General features: G+C 32.8%; 1 protein-coding gene across 1 annotated transcript in view; it reads right to left on the bottom strand.

Annotated features, from left to right (window-relative positions):
• The window catches only part of LOC127181520 (CUGBP Elav-like family member 5), a 192554-nt gene that overhangs the window by 84169 nt on the left and 86878 nt on the right, over positions 1-21507 (bottom strand). The window lies entirely within an intron of this gene.

The following is a 21507-nucleotide window of genomic DNA, read 5'->3' as shown; positions in this document are numbered from 1 at the left end:
TCTAGGGTGTTGTTAAGTACTGTAGTTGCAAGGATGTTGTGGGTGGTTTCTAGGGCATTGCTATGATGCTGCACATGATTTCTAAGGCATTTTTAAGTGGTTGTGAGGTGCTGATGGCAGTTTCTGGGGCATTGCCAGGACACTGCGAGTGGTTTTTAGGGTGTTTTTAAGTACTATAGTTGCAAGGATGTTGTGGGTGGTTTCTAGGGTGTTGCTAGGACACTGTGAGTGGTTTCTAGGGTGTTGTTAAGTGGTTATGAGGCATTGTGGGTGGTTTCTAAGGTGTTTCTAGGATGCTGTGAGTGGTTTCTAGGGTGTTGTTAGGTGGTTGTGAGGTGTTGCGTGTGGTTTCTAGGGTGTTGTTGAGTGGTTGTGAGGTATTGTGGATGGTTTCCTGGGTGTTGCTAGGATGCTGTGAGTGATTTCTAGGGTATTGTTACATTTTTTTAAAGAGGGTGTTATAGGTGATTTCTACGGTGTTGGTAAGTGGTTCTAAGGGTGCTGTGGATGGTTACCAAAGTGCTGATAAGGTGTTGTGGGTGGTTGCAACGGTGTTGTGAGTAATTTTTTAGGGGCATGGCTGTGAGGATGTTCTGTGTGGTTTCTAGGGTGTTGCTAGGATGCTGTGTGTGACTTTTAGGGTGTTGTTACAATCTTTGCAAGACTGTTATGGGTGATTCCTATGGTGTTGTTAAGTGGTTGCTAGGACACTGTGAATGATTTCTAGGGTGTTTTTAAACAGTTGAAAGGGTGTTGTGGGTGATTTCTAGGGTGTTGTCATATCGTTGCAATGGATGTTGTGAGTGATTTTTTAGAGCACTGTTACATGGTTGCTAGGGTTCTGTGGTTGCTTTCTAGGATGTTGTTAAGTAGTTGCAAGGATGCTGTGGATGGTTTCCAGGGTGTTGTTAAGTGGTTGTGAGGATGTTGTGGGTGGTTTCTAGGTTATTGTTAAGTGGTTTCTAGAGTGTTGTGTGTGATTTCTAGTGTATTGTTAAGTGGTTGCAAGGGTGTTATATATGATTTTTAAGGGTATTGTTCATGGTTGCTGTGGCTAGTTCCTAGGGTGTTGGTTGGGCGCTGTGTGTTTTTTTTGTTGTTGTATTTTGGTGTTGTTAATTGGCTGCTAGGGTGTTTTGGGTTGCTGCTAGGATGCTGCACATGATTTCTAGAGTGTAAAGTTGTTGCAATAGGTGTCGTGGGTGGTTTCTAAGGTTTTGCCAGGGCATTGTTGTGTGGTTACTTATTTGTTCTGAATGTTTTGCATAAAAGCATATCTGGCCTTAAAGTATCCAATCAGATTCAGAAGCAGTCTTATCTGTTTTATAATGTAAATAAACCATGCTTGTTTCTTTTTCTATTTTGGAATAACAAAATATATCTGTGGTTCAGCTGTTGACAGGATTGCAAATCCATCCCTAAACACACACACACACCAGCGTCAGTGAAGCCTGAATGTTCTCTCTGCGCTGCAAACCCTTCAGATGAAATCAAATCAGCCCGACTGAGCTCAGGACACACAGGAGAGGCTAGATTTACCTGCTAATGCACACAACAACAAACACAGCTCTGAGAAGGTCATTAATGCTGAGCGAACACTTTATTTCTCAGAGTTCACCGAGGTTACAACAAACCCCTTGAGTTACGGAAAAACCCTACTAAACTAACTTCAGGTCTTTACTGCAAACTGGTCCAGGTTCTTCAACTGGATTGAAAGTAAATGAGAAAATATAGTAACAGACAGAAACAGAAGCAGACTCAAGTCACTACAGTTACTGAAATCACTCAGGATCAGCACATGTCAAGAGGCTTTTAAAGTAAGCTAGTAGGTAGTTATCTAAAATCTTTATATCTAAGCATTCGGCGGTGCATTTTATTATTTATTATCATTTATCACCATTATAATTTATATAAAGTAAACTGGTCCAGCTAATGCACAATCATGTTTTAAAGCAAGAAAACGGCTAACTTATGTCTCTTTCTCTTGTTATTAGCCTTGAAATGTACCCGCCATTTTCAGAAGCCAAATACGGTACAGTGTTGAAAGAAAATCTAAATTAAAATTGGGTTGGTGATCAACTCTGCCATTCCTATTGGCAAAAAGAAGGAGTCAGATGTCAGTACTGACGGCATCCGTGTTTCGTATCACACAGCAGAAGTGAAGACAGATGAAATCCAGTGGCATAATGTTGGCCAGATCCCATCACAGCAGGAGAATATTACAGACAGAAGGCTGGAGAAGTCAGAACAGAAGGGCTGAGACACATGCACCTACAGCGCCTCATCTATAACTCAGATCTATGAGCCGTCAAACAGAACGACAGCTACACCTCGCTGTACAAAAAAGTTGTGCAAAACTCATCACCTCACCGGATGCAGCTGAATTACGTGATGCGAGTGTTGCTGGTTTACAGGAGGTTTTAAGGCTTTTTAAGACCAAATACAATTTAAAGAATATATTTAATGGAACGCAATATCTTAAAATGTTCTCTAAATGTAAATGTCTTGCATTAGCAATACTTCCAACAGATCTTCAAAACAGCTTAACTAGAATATGCAAACAACTTACTTTTTACTATATCAAAAGTGATGCTCTTCATCAGTATTTTTGTCTTGTTTTCTAGTGCAAACATCTAAAGATTTTTAAATCCAGATATATTTACTTGAGAAGCAATGAAATATAAAGTTTTGTTTTCTGAGGAATTGATCAAAATGAAGTGGGTTTATGATTAAAGCAAGAACAAATATCTGCCAGTGCCCCAAAATCAATTTAATTCAAAGCAAAAACATATTTTCATTCCCCATTGACAGATATTTGTTCATGTTTAAAGCATAAAGTCACTTAATTTGGTTCAGTTTCTCAGAAAACAAGACTTCATATGTTCAATTTGCCTCTCAAGTAAATGTATCTTATTTAAGGACATTTCTATTGGGAAAAAAAGTACTGAGGAACATGCATACATACATACATGCACACAAGCATTAAATGTTGCATGCATTTTTTTTATTGTTTATTTATTTATTTTTGTAGTGCATGAAGCAACATTTAATGCCTTTATGTCTTTACGAATTTTTTAAGCCTTAATTTGTGGAAGGGCTTTTAAAGGCCTTTTTAAGACCCACAGATACTCTGTGGAGATGTTTCAGGTGTCTTGGAAACCCTTAAACGAGTTGAGAACAAAAGCAAATCAGTAATATTTTGCATTGTATGCTGTTGCACCAATCAGGTTTAACACTTACTGATGCTACACGGTGCAAAACATCACTCGTTTACAGCTATTATTATAAATTAGAAACATTTGTGTAATGTATTTCACAGTTTTGAGGGGCGGACAGTGAAAAAGTACGTAGGATGAATAAATATATTAACTACGGACAGAAAGGATCCATATTGTTGAGATGCAATGATTGCTGTGGGCTCTGCATGTTAAAATTTAGCACGCCACCATGTATAATGCAACACTCAAGTCAGCAGTAAGCAGCGAACATACATGATGCAATGCAATGAAAGCAATAAAAAGTACATAAATTGACAGTAACTTTATCACAATGAGATCCCTGCTGTATTTCATTTTTAATACATGTTACTGGTTTACATTTATTCGGTGCATGTTATTCTAAAGCTAAAAAAAGTTGTAATAATGTAATACTTTACTCTGCTTCTGGAATGATTTTCTTCTGGCCCAAGACTTTTGAACACTTTTGACTACCACTGCAAGTCATGCAGCCTTTCTGCTGTTAATTACATAAAATTAAATAAAATGTGATGTTACACTACAATATTGTGAAATATTATTGCAATTTAAAACAACTGTTTTCTATCGTAATATATTGTAAAATGTAATTTATTTCTGTGATGCAAAGCTGAATTCTCTGCATTACTACTCATTCTAATATGCTGATTTGCTGCTTAAGAAACATCAATGTTGAAAACTTTGCTGTATACAAGTATTAATTTGTTAAAAACAGTAGTGTAACATCTCTGCAGTTTAATGTTTAATGTCTATCACAAGGTTGCAAGGTTAAAGACGACCAGTGGTAAATCTATAAAGTCGTGGTCTGTGTTCAGAGAAGCAGGCCAGAAGCGTTCGACTGAATTACACAGCGATGGCCGTTCCATTAAGATGGTATTGGTTTCTTGAAAGAGCAAGCAATAACCAGTCTAAACCCACATTTGCGTTTCAGTCAGCTAGTTCTGTCCAATTCAATACATCACGAGCCAATTAACGTAAAAAGCTATAACAAAATCTATGATGCAGACCGTAATACAATCATAATGTACAATTAGCCACAGTTTGCATCATTAACAGAACGTAGTACGGCAAATCTTTCCATGCGAATGAAAAAGCTAGTGTTTAGTGACCCTTAAAGACTGGAACAAAATGTCAGAGTTTAACAAGCGTATAACAAATATCCGTCCTCATTTGTGTGTGCTCTGATTATGAGATTTTAATGGTGGTTCTGCAGCACGACCCCGAAAGACACGATAGACCTAAAGTGACCAGACGTCTGGATGGAAGTTTTTCCTAATAATTGGCCTTAACTTACATTCGCTTTTGCATTTCTGTAAATAACGATCGCATGGACGTCACAGTGTTTTGTGCTTTTTATGTCATGACAAACTACCTGCAGGCCAATGCGTACAGTAGCTCAGTCAAAGATTAACATTCAGTCATCATTTACTTATCCTAATCTGTTAGACTTTCTTGTTTCTGTTGATCATAAAAGTAGAAACTTCTGTTGTCCATTACAGTGAAAGTCAATGGGGTCCAATGTTGTTGGACCTCAACATTCTCCAAAATATCTTACAGGTTACTCTTACAAGTTTGAAACAACATCAGGGTGAGTAAACAATGACAGAATTTTAATTTGTGAGTGAAACTAAGCAGAGAGGGTAGGTTAAGCAGTTACTTAAAAGAATTGTAACTATTTCATTAAGAACTATGTTTGTTGTTTCCAGGTAAGCTGAAAACATCTAGTGTGTATGTGCATAAATGCACAAATGAATGAAAGGAAAAAAAATGGAAAAATACTTTAATAGCTTTCCAAAGGAAACCTACTTGCTTTTGGAAAACCCTACTGTTAAACAAAAGTTTAGTTCTGAATTACAACAATAACCTACCTGAACTTGAGTCTCATAAAAGACTCATAAAACTGTAACTTATATAATTTAATGAATGTTTTAAAAAGCAGTTAAATAAAATATTTAAATAAATAAATATTTTCCAATAGAAAAATTCCAAATCTTATTTAAATTTCCAAATTTTAAAAAAACATACAAGACTGCTATTTAATTAATGTTTTAAAATTGTAAGCAAAAATGTAAATAAATAAATAAATAAAAAACAGTTATGCAAAGCAGTTTAAATAGCTAGCTAATTAATCATTTTAAATGGCATTTTAGAAAAGCATTTGGCAGTTTCTTTATTTCTTTCTTTATTTATTTACTTATTTTTTAGCCAACTGTTTTTCTTTACTAATTTTCCATTTATGTATTTATTTATTTACTTATTTACATTCTTTCTTTTAGCCAGCTGCTTTTTTTTCACCAATTTTCCATTTATTTATTTGTTTGTTTGCCTATTAATTAATTAATTTAATTTATTTATTTACTTATTTAAATTATTTATTTATTTATTTTCTTTTAACCAGCTAATTTTCTTTATCAATTTTCCATTTATTTATTTATTTATTTATTTATTTATTTATCTGTCTGTCTGTTTGTCTTCTTTCTTTCTTTTAGCCAGCTGCTTTTTTTCTTTTGTCCTTTCTTTCTTTCTTTCTTTCTTTCTTTCTTTCTTTTTTCTTTTTTCTTTCTTTCTTTTTAGCCAATTGTTTTTCTTTACTAATTTCCCATTTATGTATTTACTTATTTACTTTCTTTTCTTTCTTTCTTTTAGCCAGCTGCTTTCTTTCTTTCTTTCTTTCTTTCTTTCTTTCTTTCTTTCTTTCTTTCTTTCTTTCTTTCTTTCTTTCTTTCTTTCTTTCTTTCAGCCTTTCTTGCTTTTCTTTTCCAATTTTCAATTTATTAATATATTAATGGTTTTTTTATTTTTCTTTCTTTCTTTCTTTTTTTTTTCTTTCTTTCTTTCTTTTTCTTTCTTTCTTTTTTCTTTCTTTTTTCAGCCTTTCTTGCTTTTCTTTACCAGTTTTCAATTTATTAATATATTCATGTTCTTTCTTTCTTTCCTTCTAGCCTTTTTTCAGCCTTTCTTGCTTTTCTTTACCAATTTTCAATTTATTAATATATTCATGTTTTTCTTTCTTTCTTTCTTTCTTTTGCTTTACCATTTATTTATTCATGCCAAATGTTTTTCTTGATCCATTTTTCAGTGTTGTTAAAAATGCCATTGGACAGTTCACTCATGAGCGCAACCAATCAGCTTTCGAACCAAGCCATCCCCTCTCAAAGTAGGTAAAACTGATAACTTATTATTATTTTTTTTTTCCATCAGAGCACGTGTAGGACCCATCATGGTCATTTGATCAGTCTATGTGGATCACACTTGCTGAGTCCTTTCCTTTCCTCTCTGTATTGTTTCTGGAGCCGCAGAAACCTGCATCACCCGTCCCAACAAAGCACTCGCTAAAATATGAATCACAAGAAACACGAATGAAAGAAAAATGTAGGATTTGAAAAAGAGAACGCGCCATGCTGAGATTTTGATGAGGGTATTCAAGGTGCCTATTTAGCATTCTAAGACGATTACTATTTCTGTGGCGCAGTGGAGTTTCGGAACGGCTCCCAAACGCACAGTAAAACTCTGTAATGTCTCTCCCCTCCTCTAGTATCCATTTTCCTCTGTTCTCCTCACATCTATTACTGCTTCTCCCCAAAAAAACCCATTACTAGCTCACGGACAGCTGTGATAGGTGGCCCTATTTTCCTCTGTATACCTCGGGGATCCATAGCGCGAGTCCTGCGCGGGCCGACGAGCGCGGCAGCACGTCCTGCACTGGCCGAGAGCGGGCCGAAGGCACGTCTCTGAGAGCGCACAGCCCATTTGCTTTGATTGTAGATCAATAGCTAAGAAAATGAAGGTTTTCTTTATTACGGCCATAATGTGTCAGGTCATCTGTTTGGTGACTCCGCTAATGACCGAAGCCGGACCTCTCGGCTCATATCATCTCTAAACGCCATTTATCACGCGGGCCAAACCAGACACGCACCGCTGCCCGCGTGGAATCCCATCTACAGGAGCTGGACAATGACCTGCCAATGGAATCAATTAATAAGTGGACAAATGATCACGTAGAAAACGAATCCGAGGGTCAGTGTGTTATTACTGCTACCACTGCTACAGCGTTAGTGATCTGAATACACCCATTATACTATGCTGAGTGGGTTTTTTTTTACTTGAAACAATTAGCAACCACCTAACAACCATGCCAAACCCCTTAACAACCACACAGCAACACCTTCGCAACCACCCACAACACTCTATCATTGTGATGAGTTTTGCACTGGCAAACACAGCTTACATAAATCTATAAATATAAAAATATATAAAGAATTACATCATGCTTACATCACACACAAAAAACATTCTATAAATAATAAAAAAAAAACAAGGAATTAGAAATCAGTATTATTTTTAGTATCGTTCTAGTTTTATTTATAGTTTGAATTTTATTTTTATAATTGTAATTTTTTTTAGCATTTTTATTTTATTCTAAAATTTTTATTTTAATTTTAGTCAGTTTTAGTAATTTCTATGTGTTTTTGAAATTTTTTTTATCAGTTCTGATTTTTCTTATATTGTATTATAGAGTTTCTATTAATTTTATTTATTTATTTATTTTTTAGTTTTAGTTTAGTACATTAGGTTAAACAAAATCAAGATGAGAATTGTTTACTTGGAAACGAGCTGAAATAAAATAATTGCAAGACTGAGATTTTTTCCGAATTGTGATTTTACATCTCGCAATTTTGAGAAAAAAGTGAGAGATATAAACTAAAAATTGTGAAAAATAAAGATGAAATGTGAGAAAACCTATAAACTCACAATTGTTTATTCTAAGAAAATTCTAAGAAAAAAAAACTCAGAATTAAATTTTTAATTTTAATTTTAGTTAGTTTTATGTTGTTTTTGTCATATATAAATATATATATATATATATATATACATTTTTATGTTGTTGTATATAGTTTCTAATAATTTAATTTTTAATTTAATTAAAAAATTTATTTCTATGTGTTTTTGTTATTTTTTTTATCAGTTTTTGATTTTTCTTATATTGTATTATAGAGTTTCTATTAATTGTATTTATTTATTATTATTATTATTTATTTATTTATTTTCAGTTTTACATGGAAAGTACATGAAATTAAACAAAATCAAGATGAGGATTGTTTACTTGGCAACCAGCTGAAATAAGATAAGTTGACTTTTATATTATATTATATTTCCAGTTTAACATTTATTTTATTTAATGTAACAAAAATATCTTTTAAAAAATGCTTTTAGATTTAGTTTTCTGTAATAACCCTGCTAGAAATATTAAAATTCTACTTAAAATCTCACAAATATAAAACATATATAGATACATATATAGAACATAGTTTCTATTACATTTTGAAGTCAAAATTGTAAAATCAAATCAGATTTTACACTTTATACATAGTAATAACTTTAACAATTTGTTTCTGTCCTATTGCATTCCATTGTCAAATTTGCTGATTGTTAATTTTAACATTTTCTTTCTTTTTTTTATTTATTTCATACATACATAGTGAGCTTGGTAAAACCACTGAAGTAAGTAAAGGGATATATTAAACAGTATTTTGCACTCTTTTTTTATTGCACCTCTAAATACTGCTTGTTAACTCATTTTACACTATTGTTATTTTACTTTATTTCACTTTTTTTGGACTGTTTTGGCAATATAAATATACAATTTAGTCAAGCCAAAATTGAGAAAAAAATAACAAGAATGGCAAAATGTGAGCGAAAGAGAGGGAGCGAAGACAGAGAAGAGGTGAATAAGTACAGTGATTAAAATGTATTGTGAGCTCGCTGAACTGGACATAAATGATGTAGCAGCCAGTCAGATGGAGTGAACTTCAAAGAGAGACAGAAAGAGAGAGAAGGAGGGAGGAAGGGAGAGAGATGGGGGTTGGGTTTTCACGGAGAGACTCATTTAGCATCATTCTCTCAGAGCTTTGAGCGACGGGACTCAACCGGCTTCACATATCACACCCAAGCACTTTAATAACACCAGAAAATGAAACACATGAGAGAGTGAAAGAGAGCAGAGAAAGCCATGCTGTTCTAAAAGCCAGGTTCCTGCCTACATAGACAGCATTTCAATGCAACATAGACATGAAGAAATGATGCTGCCTTCTAAGTACATTCTTTTAGGCAAATTTGAGGCAGCGTCCCTTACGGAGGAGATCATCCCAAAATGCATTGTGAAAAAATCCATTTGAGATTGAATATGAGAGAAATGTTGATTATAAATATACTTTAATTAGCACTCCATGAAAAAAAAAAAGATTAAATACTGGTTAAGTCAATAATTGAGTAGCAACATGCTAACGTATGGAATCTCATTTCCACCACAGAATAAAAGAATAAAATGCAGATTTGTGAATAAAATAAAATAAAATAAAATAAAATAAAATAAAATAAAATAAAATAAAATAAAATAAAATAAATAAATAAATAAATAAAATAATAAAATAAAATAAAAAAATAAAATGAAATAATATTTTTTTAGATAAAAAGCAATTGCCTTTTTTATTTTCTATTCCAAATAAAATAAACTACAATACAATAAATTAAAATAATAAAATAAAATGAAATAAAAAATAAATAAATAAAATAAAAATAAAAAAATCAAATAAAATCAAATAAAATAAATAGTGAAAAGAAAACTCAGAATTTAGAAAAAAAAGGTCAGAATTGTGATATATAAACTCAGTATTATGACATTTACCTCACAATTCTCAACCTTTTTTTTTACATCTCACAATTCTATTTTGTTTTTGTTTCTGACATGAATTTGAGTTGTAAACCCATACTTGCCAGTTAATATCTCATAATTCTGACTTTTTTTCTTTGAATTGAGAGTTTATCTTGCAATTTCAAGTCATAAATTTGCAATTGTGAGTTAACATCGCAATTCTGAATAAAAAAGTTAGACCTGCGAGATATAAACAATTAGGAGAAATAAAGACCAAATTGTGAGATAAAAGTCACAATTGCCCTTTTTATTTTTAATTCTATGCCAGAAACAGGCTTCTATACTAACATCACACCCTTTTGGAAGCAATTGTGAGTTGATGCGTATGTAGAGCGTCCAAATGAGTCACTAAAGAGCTTTTATTTCAGTTAGGATGCTGCCTATGTAGGCAGTAGACAGAAAGGCAGCTCACTAGAGCTAATCTGTGGAAACACGCAGCCTCTCCTTCTCTGTTTCTGTCCTTCTCCCTCCATCTGTCTGTCTCTCAGTGGTATCAATCCTAAAGACAGCGCAGAGAATCAGGACGGCGCTCAAAAACGACAGGCAGAAAGGGTGAGGGGAGATAAGGGCTCTCCAAAACTAGGGCATAAAATCAAACATTGGGCCACGGCCAGCCAGAAAAAGAGAAAGAGAGAAAGAGAGAGAGAGAGGGAGAGAGACATAATAACATCTCTCTTTGATGTAGCTGCTGTACGAGAGAACACACACACACACACACACACACAGTGACTGCATCACTCGGAGCTCATCTCACACTCCTCCCTGTCAAACTCTCTCTCACTCTTCTGTTATTCTCACCCTGCTGAGGAAAAAGACACGACACCAGTTCAGTATTTTACCCTTCCGGTAGTCTGCCGCTCTGTTCTCACTTTTTAGTTCTACTCAGTTATATGCTATGCTGTTACAGTTGTTTCTATAATGTCGTATTCCATTTGAAATAGTTGTTTTCCTTTGTATGTTATTCTTAGAATATTTTTAGAATTATCTTTTATACAGCTCCAAACTGTTTTGTGCTACTTTATGCTATATGCTTCTATTTTTTTTCTTACGGCTTTATTATATTCTACTTTAGACTATTATTCTTAATTCTGATACATTTTTAAACAGAATTTATTACTTTTATTCAGCAAGGATGCATTCAATTTTTCAAAAGTGGTAGTAAAGATATTTATAATGTTACAAAAGAAAAAAAAAACTAATAATAATAATGTTTCTTAAACAGCAAATCAGCATATTAGAATGATTTCTGAAGAATCATGTGACAGTGATGACTAGAGTAATGATGCTGAAAATTCAGATTTGCATCACAGAAATAAATTAAATATTACAATGTATTCAAATAGAAAACAGTTATTTTAAATTGTAATAATATTTCACATTTTTAGTGTTTTTACTGTATTTTTCACCAAATAAATGCAATCTTGGTGAGCTAATGAGACTTCTGTCCAAAAAAAAAATGTAAGAAACAATTTTTAATTTCAAATAAATGCTGCTTTTTACATTTTTCATCAAAAAAATATTGAAAAAATATCAGGTTCTACACAAATATGAAGTTTTCAGTAACAATATTCCACATTTTTAGTGTTTTTACTGTATTTTTGATCAAATAAAGGCAATCTTAGTGAACAGAAGAGGCCTCTATCCAATGCTCCAATGCTGCTTTTTACGGTTTTCATCAAAAAATATATATCATATATCATATATCAATATTTTATATGCTGAAAATTCGGCTTTGCATAACAGGAATAAATTACATTTTAAAATATATCCAAATAGAAAACAGTTATTTAAAATTGTAATAATATTTCCCATTTTTAGTGTTTTTACTGTATTTTTGATCAAATAAATGCCATCTTGGTGAGCTAATGAGAGTTCTATTAAAAAAAACATTTTTTTTTAATTTCAAATAAATTCTGCATTTGCATCACAGGAATAAATTACATTTTAAAATATATTCAAATAGAAAACAGCTATTTAAAATTGTAATAATATTTCCCATTTTTAGTGTTTTTAGTATTTTTGATCAAATAAATGCAAGCTTAGTGAGAAGAAGAGACTTCTTTAAAAAAAAAGACTAAATCCTCAACTTTTGAATGGTATTCTATTCTGTTATGAATGTTTCTATTCTATGTCGATCTATACATTTTAATTTCAGACAGTCCTAATTAATACAGTTCTACTGCATTCTACAATTCTATTTCATAATATTCTATTCCTAACACGTTCTATACACTTCTGTTTCTAAATGGCGCTTTTCTATATGTTTTTATTCTTTTTTATTCCATTCTTTATGGTTAGGTCTGTATCTAAATGTCTAAATGTTTATATCTGTTTATATCTTTTGTCCGTGTTTAATGTAACATTGGCACTTTTGTTAATAATCTACAGAAATCAAGGTTGAAACTGCAAACATGTTTGGATCCATAAACCATATAATAAGAACAACCGAATGTGAAGCAGATATCGTTATCACTCTCTGTAGTGGATCATGTTTTGGAACATACTACTGTACACGACCTCCACTTTGGCTGTTATCATGTAAATCTGTCCTCCAGGCCTGCTGGACTGAACGAGATCTCTAAACCCTGAGATCAGCAAATGAGTTTGCTTCATTATAACACAGTGTTGCCAGATTGGAACAACAGCACTTTTACTGTAGTCTCAATGAGTCACGAGCCGACGATAAGAGCGTTACACAAACACACGCGCACAGACACACAATCATACATCACCTAGATAATTGCATATAGAAAACAGAGTGAGCCCCACCCATCCACAATGAGTAGATCCATTACGGCGCTAATCAATACTCCACTACGCTTTATCACTGCACAGAGACAAATAGAGCTTCGTGATGTATGAGACGTTTGGTTAACGATCAGGTCGGGATGGTAAAGGTCAAATCTTTATGGCGAATTCTTATGATAGCAGAGCAGGAGGTGCATGTGGCCGCTGAAAACCGGCTTTAACTACCAGAAAAGACATTTAGGTTGCATCTCTATTCTGCAAAACACTGAAAACAGCATGCCAGAATACTATTTTTAGGCTAGTATTACACAAAATCCCTTGTACTGGAAAGAGGAGAGGGAACTAGAGCTGCCACAGCAGTCTTTAAATGCGTTATACAAAATGAATACATTTAGCTACATGCAACTGCAAATAGTATGTGACAATGGAATGGGGTCATGATGCAATTTTACCACATTTGTGTAACATTAGACTGATATTAGAATATACTGCAAATGATGTACCTTCCTTCCATCAGCACAGAGTTTAGTGTTTCATGCTGCCATAGCAACTATGGGAAATAAATAAATAAATAACATTTCTATGGCAAATAAACAATAAAATAAAATAAAATAAAATAAAATAGTGAAAAGTACATTTAGAAATTTGGAGAAAAAAGGTCAGAATTGTGAGATATAAACTCAACATTACGACATGTACTTCACAATTCCTTTTTTCTCTGAAATCTGAGTTTACATCTCGCAATTCTATTTTTTTTTTTTTGTTTTGTTTCAGGCACTTACAACTTTTTATCTCACAATTTGTACTTTTTTTTCACAGAAATGCCATTATATCTCACAAATGAAAGTTGTAAACTCATAACTGCAAGTTAACATCTCACAGTTCTGCCTTTTTTATTTGAATTGTGAGTTTATATCTTGCAAATTCGAGTCATAAAGTTAATGTCGCAATTCTGAATAAAGAAGTTACAATTGCAAGAAACAAACAAAAAAAAAAAATCAGAGAAATAAAGACAGAATTGCAAGAAAGACCATAAGTCACAATTCTGAGAAAAAGTCAGAATTGCTAGATGTAAACTCAAAATTGTGAGATATAAACTTGGAATTCAGACTTTTTCTCATTCTTTCAAGCTAATATCGCAAGAAGAAAAGTCAGAATTGTGATATAAAAATTCACAATTACCTTTTTAATTTTATATTCTGTGGCAGAAACAGGCTTATATACTAACATCATACTCTATTTGAAACAATTGTGAGTTGATGCGTATGTATAGCGTCCAAATGAGTCACTAAAGAGCTTTTATTTCAGTTAGGATGCTGCCTATGTAGGAAGTAGACAGAAAGGCAGCTCACTAGAGCTAATCTGTGGAAACACGCAACCTCTCCTTCTCTGTTTCGGCCATAGCAACTATGGGAAAAATACTGTAACATACAGCATATACAGCCTCATTGCTTTTATAAAAAGAGACATGATGAGACATGAGTGTTCAATAAATAGTTGATGTTGGTACTTAAATTAAGAGTAAACTATTAGGCTCCCACATTTTTCAACTTCTCAACTTCTTTCAATAATAATGACAAAAAAATGAATGTTCATTCTGCTTGTGTTTGATGAATAAGGCTGAGTGTCACACATGTAAATGTTAAAACGTTGTCAGTGAGATGTTATTTTGGGTGCAGTGCAGGTGCTGATCGAGTAAATGTCATTTCCCAGCCCAGTAGATCAGTATCGAGCTGCTAATTGACCCTTTGTTAATCACAAATAATTAGTTTAAGCTAATCTGATAACGTCCTTCATCGCTGGTGTTCTGATAAGCTATTGACAGGTGCTTCCCTTCCGCCCTGGACTGCCCACCGATCTGCCAATACCAGTGACTTTAGCCAGTGGAGACACTGCGTGAAGTGTTTGTGGCTAACTAAAGCTACATCTGAGCGGCTGAAGAACTACCAGAGGGCAACTGTGTGATCGGCATTGTCTAAGAGTCTTGAGGCATCAATAGTGAAAGTCATTTACACACCTTTGAAGCACAGTATGGTGTGAATGCAAAATGGGGTGTTCCAAATGAAAACGGGATTTTTACAAAAACCTTAGAGAAGAGTACAATCAATGGTCAAAATATTAAAACCAGGGTCACTTAGAAATCAATTAAGAATGATTTTCCTCAATTTGAACTGAAACATTTTTAACTAAAAAAAGCATGAAAACTTTGAATGAAGTTTTAAATGGAATGACAGAATGACAGAGTGGCAGACAGAACGTAAAAGTGACAAACAGAACGACAGAACAATAGAGTGAAAGACAGAATGATAGAACAAGAGAGTGATAGATAGAATGACAGAACGATAGATGGAATGATAGAACGACAGAGTGATAGAAAGACAGAACATTAGAACAACAGAATGACAGACAGATAGAATGATAGAGAGCGTGAGAGAATGACAGAGCAACAGATAGAAAGATAGAACGATTGAGCGACAGATAGAACTGTAGAACTACAGAGTCACAGATACAACGATAGAGCGATAGATAGAATGATAGAGCGATAGATAGTAAGAGAATGATAGAGCAGCGGATAGAAAGATATAATGATTCGAGCGAGAGATAGAACAATAGAATGATAGAGCGACAGACAGAACGATTGAATGATAGAGTAACAGATAGAGCAACAGACCAACAGACAGAAAGATAGAACGATAGAGCAACGGATAGAAATATAGAACTATCGAGTGACAGATAGAACAACAGAGCGACAGATAGTAAGATAAAATAATAGAATGGCAGTGACAGATAGAATGATAGAATGATAGAGCAACATTTAGTAGAATTGACTGACAGAACGATAGAATGACAGATAGAAAGACAGAGCGACAGATAGAAAAGAGAACGATACAGCAACAGATAGAAAGATACAATGATAGAATGAGAAAGAACAACAGAGTGACAGATAGAACGATAGTATGATAGTGACAAAAAATAGAACAATACAGTAACAGATATACAGAGCGAGAGAGAACAACAGAGCGACAGATAGAACGATAGAACGAAAGAGTGACATATAGAACGATAGTGACAGATAGTAAGATAGAATGATAAAGTGACAGATTTAATCATAGAGCAAGACATAAAACAACAGAATGATAGAGCGACAGAACAATAGAGCAATAGAAAGATAAAATGATAGAGCGACAAATAGAGATATAGAACTATAAAGCGACAGATAGAAAAACAGAACGATAGAGTGACAGATAGAATAATAGCACAATAGAGCAACAGATAGGAAGATATAATGACAGAGCGAGAGAGAACAATAGAACGATAGAGCGACATATAGAATACAGTAACAGATATAATGACAGAGCAAGAGAGAACAACAGAGTGACAGATAGAATGATAGAATGACAGAGCAACAGATAGAAAGATAGAACGAAAGAATGACAGATAGAATGACAGAGCGACAGATAGTAAGATAGAATGATAAAATTACAGGAAGATTTAATCATAGAGCAAGAGATAAAGCAATAGAATGATAGAGCAACAGACAGAACAATAGAGCAATAGATAGAAAGACAGAACAACAGAGCGGCAGATAGAATGATAGAACGGCAGAGTGACATATAGAATGGTAGGGCGACATATAGTACAATAGATTGACAGAACAATAGAACAACAGACAAAAAGACAGAATGATAGAGCGACAGATAGAAAGACAGAACGATAGAGCAACAGATATGAAGATATAATGACAGAGCGAGAAACAGAACAATAGAACGATAGATTGTCAGATAGAATGATAGAACAATAGAGTGGCAAAACAACGATAGAGTGACAGATAGAACGATAGAACAACAGAGTGATTTAAAAAGATAAAACGTTAGAATGATAGAGCGACAGAGTGAATGAGTGACAGTACGATAAACCAACAGAGCGACAGATGGAACGATAGTGACCGACAGAATGATAGAGCTTTAAATGCTTTCAAATGCTTCTAGTTACACTATGCTATAGCTGAAAAAATAAAAAATGTTTCTTCAGGTTTAGACCGTTTTGGGTTAGTAGAGTTAGTTCAAATCACTAGTAATGGCCGGTGTTCTCCACTAATGAAGAGCTCACTGCATGATCGCCACATAAGCTGCATTCAAACATCAGACAGTTTCTCTCACAAATGACTTTTGTTTTTTTTTTTGTTTTTTTTAGCTTATTCCTCCTCAGACGTCCAAAGAATGAGACATCAAATCAGGGCACAAAAGATCTCTCTAAATGCCGGCACATTTGGCCTGTCAGAGCTCAAATTTGGAGAGCCATAAGCCGAGAAAGCCCTTTTGTTTGGGGCGCTAAAAGCATTTCGGTATTTTAGACGCATCCCTCTATTTTCTGCGTCGAGTGGGTGGCAGGCGGGGGATAAACACCGTTTATGACAGAGAAGAGTGAATTTGGCCTTCTGACAGAACGCTCTCGCCACAGGTTTTTTGTCCATCCGAACCATTACGAAAGATATGGGCTGTTTGCGCTGAAAGATGGCGAGCTACAACTCTAAATTTGATTTTTTAGTAACAGGAATGAAGCTTTTACTTTCTCCTGTGTATATTGTTGTGCTCGAATGGTGACAATAACCTAGCCAGTTGATTTGGTCTCTACTGTCCAAATAGGCAACTGTTTCCACAAAAATATGAACCTTTTTTTGATGTTTTTGAAACGTTTCTAAAGTTTAAAAAAAATCAGCATATTAGAATGATTTCTGATGGATCATGTGACATTAAAGACTGGAGTAATGATGCTGAAAATTCAGCTTTGAATCACGAAAATAAATAGATTTTTAAAATATATTCATATAAAAAAAACTGTTATTTTAAACTGGAATAATATTTCACAATTTTTACTGTTTTTACTGTATTTTTAATCAAACAAATGCAGCCTTTCTTCCTTTAAAGTTATCGTTCTTGCCATTTATTGTGTGTATGCATAGTCACATAGCTTAAATAATATGGTAAACAATTTCACAATGTAGCTATATATTTTAGCTGTACTTATTTTAAGGTAAACTAAAAATGTATTGTTTAGTTATATTTAAAATAAATTAAAAAAAAAAAAAAAACGCTTTCATCCACCAATGTTTCATCCACCTCTGAATGATTTTCATATAGAAACATATGGAAGCATGTTTAAGCCATGCCATGGATTAAAAAATATATAATAAATAAATAAAAAAAATATCTCACAATTCTAAGGTTTTTTTAATCAGAATTCAGAAGAAAAAAATAATAATTGCAGCTTTTTATCTCACAATTCTAACTTTTTTAAAATCTGAATTCTGAGATAATAAATAAATAAATTTATATCTCACAATTCTGACTTCTTTTCTTAGAAATGTTAGACAAACTTGCAACTGTGAGTTATAAAGTCAGAATTTCAAGACATAAACACAATTCTGACTTTTTTCTCAGAATTGTGAGTTTATCAAGCAATTCTGATTTCATAAAACGCATTTGCAACTTTCTATCTCAGTTCTCACATTAATGAAAAAAGAGTGTGAATTGTTATTATTTTTTATTCAGTGGTAAAAAACGGCTTCCATAGAAAGATGTTATTATAAATAATAAATAAATATCATGACCTACTTTTCAACATTCAGTCCAATCCCAATGGATAGAATGAAGTCCCACCCTACATTACATTATTATTACAATACTTTCGCTTTTTCATACACAAGACACACACATACACTACAGATGCAAATGCATGATGCCTCCGTCTTGTGTCAGCCCAGAAACGTCACATCACATAGAAAACATATCACGCTTATTCGAGTCAAGTGTCAGCTCCGCTCTGTTTGTGGTCATGCATTTTTACACATGCGGATACATGACACGTCCGTTTGCCTGCGACCTCCTGACAAACACAGAACAGCTTCAAAAATAGAGAGAGAGAGTGCTGGCAAAAGGCTTTACTATTTTATTGATTGCGTGTTCGAGCCCGCCTCACTGCAGCTTGTATATTTAAGAAAAGCAGGCCGAGCGCGGGGACCCCTGGGCCCCCCGTCACAGCGGCGGATCGAATGACTATTTCATTTACAGTCTTATGCTAATGCACTTGGCAGGAGCAGGACGAGGTCTGTGCGCACATCTGCACTCAATAACCCAATCACTTTAACCAAAATTAATACCCACAACAGACAGAGAGGCTAACAGCAGACTGAAACGCTGAAGGGAGCGACACACTGGACGCCTTCAGAAATAGCTACAATGCAAAAAAAAAAAAAAAAAAAAAAATCTGTATTACGTTGTTTTATAGTAAACACATTTTTGAAACCACATATACTACCATTCAAAGAATATTTCTTTGAAAGATATTAATATTTTTATTCAGCAAGGATGCATTAAATTGATCAGCAGTGACAAGACATTTATAATATGTCTTACCAAAAAAAAAATCTATTTCAAATAAATGCTGTTATTTGGAACTATCAATTCATCATAGAATCCTGAAAAATTAAATGTAACATGTTTTGCACAAAAATATAAAGCAGCATAGCTGCTTTCAACATTAATAATATGAGAAATGTTTCTTAAGTAGCAAATCAAGCCTGAAGTAATAATGCTGAAAATTCAGCTTTGCATTACAGGAATACATTTCATTTTAAAATATATTCACATAGAAAACAGTTATTTTAAATTGTAATAATTTTTCAGATTATTAATGATTTTACAGTATTTTATTTATAATAATAATAATATTATTATAAATAAAATGATTTATTATTTTATTTTATTTTATTTTATTTTATTTTATTATTTTATATATTTACTTACTGTACTTATTTGTACAATTTGGCCAGAAATGTAGGGGTGTGCGATATATATCATCTGCAATAATATCATAATTGATTTAACAATGTTCATTTTGACATTATCAAGTATTTTGCAAAAATCATTCAAAACACCTACCGAGTGCAGTGCACGCATTACGTGAAGTCTAGACTAGTGCCCGTGCGCCTTAACAGTGTGTTCTTTCATTGCATCATTCAGTCTATTAAAATACATTTAGAATGATCTCAAATTCAAGACATGGGAACAGAAAATGTATAGATTTATTTCACTTCATACAGTTAATTAATATCACATGAAGCATGCCGTTTTCTTCTCCAAAAATTACCATGATTGCAAATGTCATGTTGTCTTATACAACAGTTCAAGAAACAAGAATTAAGATCCTTAAGCAACATGACCGTGTTTCGTTCCTAAATGATTCAACCGTTTAAATGATTCAGTTCAATCGCAATGACTCACTTATTAACTGTGACTTTTTAATTGCACATTTAAAGTATCTTTTTATTATTTAAATCATAACAAATATCAGTATTCAACATTTTATGTTTAAAATATCAAAACATTATTCGTGCATTTGTAACTGCGCGTTAAATGCATTCACGACCTGCATTAAACAGTGTGTAAATACATCTAAATGCCACTTCAGATGCAGCTTCTGTACTTCTGTGACAAATTTTGTTGATACTGACTTCATTTGCTTGGTAACAGCCCAACTGTAAGAATTTGACTCAAAAGATAATGCACACTTCTAGAAAAATGGCTTTTTAAAGGTTAAAATGCCCATAAAAGTGTTTCACACAGAATATGAGGAATACCAAAAGATTTAGGAATCAGCTGTCCATGATAGTCCTCAAGATACCAGCACAATAACACACTGAGCAAAATATTGTCTAATTATCGTTACTGATAAAATCCCAGAAAATACTGAGATATAATTTTTTGTCAATATCACACACCCCTACAGAAATGTTATTATATATCATATATAATATTAATAATAATAATAATAAAATTAATAACTGAATTATATTTAATAATTGAATAATTAACTCATTAATTAATTATTTTATTGTAAAATAAAATTTAATTTATGTAAAATTACAAAATTAATATTTATGGAGTGACAAAATTAATCTTATTTTCTTCATTTTCTTGGTTTCATCATTAAACCATTTTTATTTTGGTGAATTTTCTCTATACTAATATTATTATAAATAAATATACAATTTAATTTAATAAAATAAGATTAATATTTAACTATTTCGCTGTAAAATATATATATTTTTTAAATTATTTTACAGTGCAAACATTTTGCACAAAAATATAAAGCAGCATAGCTGTTTTCAACATTAATAATAGAAATGTTTCTTAAACAGCAAATTAAGGCTGGAGTAATGATGCTGAAAATTCAGGAATAAATTACATTTAAAAATATATTCATAAAACTAATAATTGTTCAGATTATTAATGTTTTTACAGTATTTTTGATCAAATAAATGCAGCCTTGGTGAGCAGAAGAGACTTCTTTCAAAAACATTTTTTATTGCAAAGCAATTTGTTTAAGATATAAAAAAGATACTTTTAATTTGAAAATGTTTTAATATATATATTTATTAGCAAAATATATGTATTTTGCATTATAAGCTTATTGTCTGAAGGAAGAACAATATTATATTTATTTATAATTTTATTACAATAATATATTTCTTATATTAAGTAATAATATCTCATGCAATTTTGCTTCTCAAGCAAATTTATCTTGCGTTAAGATAAGTGTATTTTCTGCAGTGTAGATGGAACAGAAAAACATACAGAATGGATCTCGAGACACGTTTTTTAATGCTCAGGTCTGATGCCAGTTAACCATAATTTACTGTAGGCTAACTGGAAACAATTAAAAAATAACAATGAAATATTACAGTGGCTTCCACAAACATTAATTTGCTCCATATGATACTCCTGCTTCCTG

This window comes from Labeo rohita, chromosome 2 (assembly GCF_022985175.1).
Source record: "Labeo rohita strain BAU-BD-2019 chromosome 2, IGBB_LRoh.1.0, whole genome shotgun sequence".
NCBI classification, from domain to species: domain Eukaryota; kingdom Metazoa; phylum Chordata; class Actinopteri; order Cypriniformes; family Cyprinidae; genus Labeo; species Labeo rohita.
Note: the sequence above shows the minus strand (reverse complement) of the source record. Positions and strands in the feature narration are given on the sequence as shown.